This window comes from Nicotiana attenuata, unplaced genomic scaffold (assembly GCF_001879085.1).
Source record: "Nicotiana attenuata strain UT unplaced genomic scaffold, NIATTr2, whole genome shotgun sequence".
Taxonomy (NCBI): domain Eukaryota; kingdom Viridiplantae; phylum Streptophyta; class Magnoliopsida; order Solanales; family Solanaceae; genus Nicotiana; species Nicotiana attenuata.
Window position 1 is genome coordinate 50,480 of NW_017674596.1, and position 6,704 is coordinate 57,183.

General features: G+C 36.3%; 1 long non-coding RNA gene across 1 annotated transcript; it reads right to left on the minus strand.

Annotated features, from left to right (window-relative positions):
* Positions 1-461: 461 nt before the first annotated feature.
* LOC109218980 lies at positions 462-2,547 on the minus strand. The gene is made up of 3 exons (XR_002066855.1): positions 2,321-2,547; positions 989-1,227; positions 462-730 (listed from the first exon to the last, which is right to left on the minus strand). It is a non-coding gene; the product is annotated as an uncharacterized LOC109218980 (long non-coding RNA).
* Between the last annotated feature and the right edge of the window lie 4,157 nt (positions 2,548-6,704).

Below are 6,704 nucleotides of genomic sequence, written 5' to 3' on the forward strand. Positions count from 1 at the left end.
TTGGATATATAATCTATTACAACCTATATTCTACTTTGTAATAGGCATAGTTTGGCCTTTAAAGTTAGAAAAATTAGAATTGAAATTAAGTTCAACTCATTCGACATTGCATCCAATAAGGCCAAATTAAATCCTTAAAGCTCGATAAAGTCAGTCATTCTCATCAGACTATAGGAAAAATGTCGTGATAATATGTGCTCATATTTCTTATTGGTAAAGAGCACTACTTCTGCTACTTTATAAAATAATACATGAAGTCATTGGTCTTTGCTGGCACCTAGAATTTGGGAGGCCCTCTGATTTACTCCTGATATCACAATGTAGTATGTTGTTTACTATGTGTCAAAATAGACACATCTCTGCTAAAATGTGAAATTGCAGAATGCTTTTCTAAAACACTTAAACTTGTCGATTTTAAAATAAATAATTTGAGCAAGCAACTCCTATTATATTTTTAAAACCACAGGATTTCAGCTGATGTAAGCTCGATTATGGTTTCAGGCAATCATTTTGCTATTTGGGATGTATTCTTGATTTTCCTTTCCTAACACCGCATTACTACTGGAAGTAATAGTTTTCATTGCTTCTCTTCCCTATTTTTCTGCGAGTAGGAGTTCTACTAATAATAATATTGTTACAGCCGATATTTCTGTGCAAAATGTTTGGTGTGGACAAAGATCACTTGATTTAGCCAATGTCTTTGCCTACAGCAATATTTGAAGAGAGGATTCTGCAGCAGCCAAGTTCCCTGTCAGATAGGATAATATGCCGTACAACCTTCCTGAATATTTATACTAATACTGAAATTCATATATGAAATTATGATTTCAGAATTATTTTATTTTTTTGAAATTTTAGTGATTTTCCACATCTATATATATGTTTTGTGTCAAAAATGCTTGTTAAGTTAAACGTGTTGGTTGCATGCTATATCTGCCACCACATGCATTCATGTTCGTGAAAAATGAAAACAGACTTGTACCATTACCTGAGACATGCGAGGTCTGGCGTGCGGATCCCGTCGTATGCACAAAGATGCAGCATACATGCAGTATATTTCATGTTCGGAGTAGCAGTTTTCTAGCCGGGGATCTATTAGCTCATCAACTGCACATTCTTCAAATAATGGACGCGCCTCACAAATTAATTACAATATCAGCTACACATGAAAGGGGAGGACGCTCTCCTTTATCTCAAAATGCATAATGACAAACAGAAGAAGTTTTTCTGCAAATGAGATGTCATCAAATAGAAAGTGAAATAATCAAGCAGAAAATAATAATTAGCAGGTAAAGATGGAAGTAAAGGCTGAAAATAAATGGAACCTCTAATAATTTTAGTAAGAGGAATGAATTTAATACCTCTAAGATAAACCACTCAAATTCTCTTTGATTGAACCTAGTAAAAGATTCTGCATCGATTAGTTTTTTCCCCTTCTTTTCATATAATAAACGAGGGAAACAACATCTCTATCTTATCAAGTTAGGGGTATAATCTGTATACACACTACCCTATCCAGACCTCACTTGTAGGATTATACACGGTTTGTTGTTGTTGTTGTTGATAAAATAAAATAGCATCAATTAGGAAATATATGCTTGACAAATCCATGAATATATTGCAACTATTTCTAGCCGATTAACCTATTATGCCAAAATACATAACTTATAAAACTCGTTCCATGAGAATGTTTGATATTTGTTCTATAATTTTCCCCTTTCCCTGCTTTTTCTTTCTCAATTCGAATCTATCATTAAAAATAAAATTATCATCTACAAGCATCTTACTAATTATGACATGTCTAAATGCATATAATGTAAATGAGGATACATATGAGACATGTATTTGTTGTCAAATAGTCAGAACAATTACAACTAATAGTGAATTAAAATGTGCTCTCATACATCTTGAGAGCACACTATAAGATATCACAACTTACATGAATAATTTTTAACATCAGAAAGCACCGTTCCATATCAACATCACGTATTTAAGGAACCAAATCTGGATGCACATGCTAATATTTGCACTACTCTGTGAATTTTCCCTTTTTTTAATACTTTTACCTCCCAGTAAGTCTGCATAATGTAAATTTTAAAATCTTGATGTTAACCCATTAACATTTTTCATAAACCCATTAAATATAACCCATTAACAAAATTGAGAAAATCGACACAACTTAACCAAATCAACCAATTGTGCATAAAAGAAACTGAATTTACTTGATATGAAATCAGTGAAAATTCAGGTTTTAGAAATAAAAACAACGACAAATTCAATTGCAAAAGGCAAAAGCACAGAGGGACGGAGAGATAAATACCAGCTACTTGATAAGTGAAAGATCTAATCTATAAGTGGGAGGAAGCAGAAAATGATCTTCTCTATCGCTGGAGAAGAAAGCCAAATTACCATGAGAGGAAAATAGAAACAAAACTGGAAAAATAATATTGTGGGCTTTAGGGAAAGTGGAGGGGCATGATTCTAACAAGAGGACACGTAAGTAGTTAGTGGGTAAATATGAAACTGCAGCTTCTACAGAAAAGACACGCATTTAGCTATATTCATATACCATCCTTAGCCGTAAGCCCACCATTCACCGGGATTGGCAATAGAGTAATTGTCAAGAGCCACTAAGCGTCCTGCCAATGTCCAGATAAGAATACTTGCCAGCCCCTCTTGCAAGTAAGCTGTAACACCCCGTAAATTCGGCTTAGGTATGAATGAGTTAAAGGAGTATTAAGGTTACATTTTGGACATGTGAAATCCCATCGGGATGATTATGGGTAAAATAGTTGTTTCAAAATCAAGATAAAAAGTGAGGTGCATAAGATTTGACAAAATCGACTATGTTTGCTGAAGGTCTATCTTCCAGCAGGGTTTTGTGAAAATGTGTAAGGAATTTAGAAAACTCAAAGCATGAAAGTTGTAGACCTTTGAAATAGCTTTCCAACATTATGGGGCCCGAACAGATCTCTGTGCAAAACGTTATGCGTTCACAGAACAGTAAGCGATATGCGCGCCCTGTAGCGCGCCCCTAGCGCGACCGCGCTAATTTTGAGGCAGTGTTACTGCCGTTGTGCGCGGTCAGTAGCGCGGTCAGGTCTCCAGGAGCGCGGGTGCGCTCGTGGGGGGTCGTTTTAGAGCCATATTTCGTCCCCCACAGCCCCAAAACATAAAAACTTGCTCTAGAAAGGGGAACTCTCAAAAACCTAACTTCTTAAGGGTCCTTCCACCACCCAAGGTAAGTTCTAATGGTGATTCTAAGTTAATTTCAATTTCCCAACATCTTATTAACATGAGTAAACCCTCTATATCATTAGATATTCGATTGGGACATTATTGTTGAGAGAAGGAAGCCTAGCACTCAAATTCAAAGGGTTTGAACGTCAAGAAGATAATATCTTCACCCTCTAATTGATTATAGCGTTGGATTAATGATTGTAGACTACAAGTTCATGAGATATGAGTTGATGGGTTTGATAGAAAAGCATGAACAATTATAGGTTTGGCTTGTTGATTGTTGATTATTGATTAAGGGTGTTGTTTACCTTATGGGTGATAAAGAATAATGTTGATTATAACCATTTGAGACTTTAGAATTATCTAGGAGCAAGAGAATGGGTTATTGGGTGTAGAGACACCATTAATAAGGACTATGAAGCTTTATGTCACCAAGTGTTTGAGAAAATGCTTATGTGACTAAAACATGAGAATTATTGCTAATATGGAATTCCTTTGACTTGTATTGATATAGATTAAAGTTGAAAGGGTTGGCGAACATTGTATTACGCTCAAGAGCAGGAAGTTAAGGTATGTGAGTCTAACTCTCTATGTTTGGGAATTTTAATGATTCTCCCTACACTACGTTTCTTTTAAGACGTTACCAATTGCCTCAGAAATATAGTTAAGCCTAGTTCCTTGAATAGTTGTAGAACTTCTATTTTCTAGCTTCATAACTCGTTCACCACTTTCATTCTGAACGTTGTGAGCTCAGTGCATATTCAATATAGACTTGGGTTTGATGCCCCCGAGTCTTAGTATAGATTACTCAGTATGCCATAAACAGTTGAAGTTTCAGTGTTCATAATCAGTCAAGAATACATGTCTCAATTTATTCCTATTCAGTATTCCAGTATTATGTAACTCAGTGTGATTCAGTATTTCACTATCATGTATTGCAGTTTGATTCTCAGTTCCTGAATGTTGAACACCTGTATTTGGCCCTGAGGCCATAGTTTATATGCTTTATGCATACTTGGGCCTAAGGTCGTAGTTTATATGCTTTATGCATACTTGGGCCTGAGGCTGTAGTTTATGCTTTATGCATATTTGGTCCTGAGGCCGTAGTTTATGCTTTATGCATTTTGGGCCTGAGGCCGTAGTTATGTATACGTATACTTGGGCCTGAGGCCGTAGCTTGTGCACATTTATATTGGGCCCGAGGCCGTAGCTTATTCAGATAAACAGGTTGTTCATCATTCAGAAGAGGGAGTATTCATATCCTTACTTCCTTTGTTCAGTTCTGTTATCAGTTATCATTTCAGTTATCAGTTATCAGTTATCACTTCAGTTATCAGTTATCGGTTATCACTTCAGTTATCAGTTATCATTTCAGTTATCAGTTATCAGTTATCAGTTATCACTTCAGTTATCAGTTATCCGTTATCATTTCAGTTCAGTTTTGATAGTTATCATTTCAGTTATTAATTATCAATTCTCATTTATCAGCTCAGTTTCAGTTTTAGCATTTATAATTCTTTCTTTCAGTTGCTTTACATACCATTGCAATTCAAATGTACTGAGGTCCCTTTTTCCCGGGGCCTGCATCTCACGATGCAGGTAATGATTTACAGGTTGATGATTCAGAGTGCTAGGATACCAGCTGTTTGGTGATCCCCAGTTCTTTCGGGGCATTATCATTACTTTATGGTCTTTCAGTATTTACAGACAGTCAGTGTTTTTAGTACTTCACTAGAGGCTTCATAGACTAGAGTAACAGTTAGACAGAGTCTCAGGCTTTTCATGTTAAGCTATGTTGGCTGCAAATATATTTCAGAATTGTATTAGTATTTCCGCACTTTGATTTATATCATCCAAACTTTTATTATATCAGCATGTGTTAGTTTATCTTCCGCATTCAATATGTTATGATATCACATGTTGAGTCAGCCAGCCAGTTGGTTCGCTCGGTCACATGTAGTTAGGCACCGAGTGCCGTATTACGTCCAGGCCCAGGTTCGAGGCGTGACAAAGCTTGGTATCAGAGCACTAGGTTCAAGTGTCCTAGGGAATCTATGAAGCCGTGTCCAGTGGAGTTTCCTTTATATGTGTGTGTCGGCCACTCATATAAACGGTTAACTACCAAGACATCCAGGATTGTCTTATTTCTTTCTACTCTAGATCGTGCCATGAAGCTTAGAGCAATAGTTAACCTTCTCTTCCTATCGAATTCCAAACGTATTGGATGCCCAAGCGACGCGCAGAAGAAACCTAAGGTCCTAGAGAGGATAATTGCCCATTGGGGTATAATTATGGAGTGCAGGTTGGTAAATATGAGACTTGAGAGGACGTTAAAAGTGGGATGCAATGGATAGTAGTACAACTTAAAGCATAACCTTATCAGAAAGTACAAACACAGTTATGATGTCTTATGGTTATCAGCTTACCTCAGTTACCAGTTATACAATCTTTCAGTTAGCAAGTTAATGGTTATCCAGGATGCCAGTTATCGGTTATTCAGTTACCAGATCTCCAATTTTCAGTGTATCAAAATTTTTGGAGACTTGTGAGTATACAGTGATGCATATGGGTGCTCAAAGAAAATGTAAGTAACACTGATTATAGCAAAATCTTCGCATGTTTTAGGGATTAAGACCCAAGACTCACTGGATGGTGCATAAAGTGATTTATCAAATATGTATGGCAGTGTATCTGTACGTCAGACCCCACGGTGTATCAGGGTTGAGAATTCAACCGTAGCGGGCATAGAATTGATCACTATAGTTTTGGACAGAAAAGAGCCTAAGGGTAAAATACCTAGGAGTCAGAAATGTTTGTTATTACCAAATATGTGATTTCGTACAACTCATGCAAATGACTAGAAGATATGATGTATGCAATGAGAACCAAGAACAGCCAATATTTAATTTCAGGGAATGATTTTAAGTTGTTTAGATTTACTCAAATCAGAACTAGAAGTACCACGTTAGTAAGCTACTATAAGAAGCAGCTATTGATGTAAGATAAAAGTTATGGCAGTTCCCCCTTAGGTTATGTGACTAAGTGATTACCGTGGATGTTCATAGTATGATATGATTTTGTATTATATAGAAAGTTTGGGGGTTAGATATTCTAATTTTGTTTAAGACAGATGAATTCCCTGAGTGTGATCCATGCACATAGTTTAGAAGAAAAAAAAAGGGATAGTATGCGACCGTAGAACAGGGCCAGATGGTGAGGGAAGTTAGAATAACCTTATGCCTTAATTTAGTTATCCAAAGTAGAACAAGAAAACGTGATGCTAGCAGGTGTTTAGTAAAAGAATATTAAGTAAGTTTTGAGTTGGTACAGTGAATTAGCACTTTCAGCAGAGCTAGTAGAGGTACAATTTGATTCACTTAGCCAGGTTAACTCTAGTGAGTGGATGACAGTTTAAAATACCGAACGTGTATTAGAACCCAAAGAGTTTAAGTTAAATTTGAAGT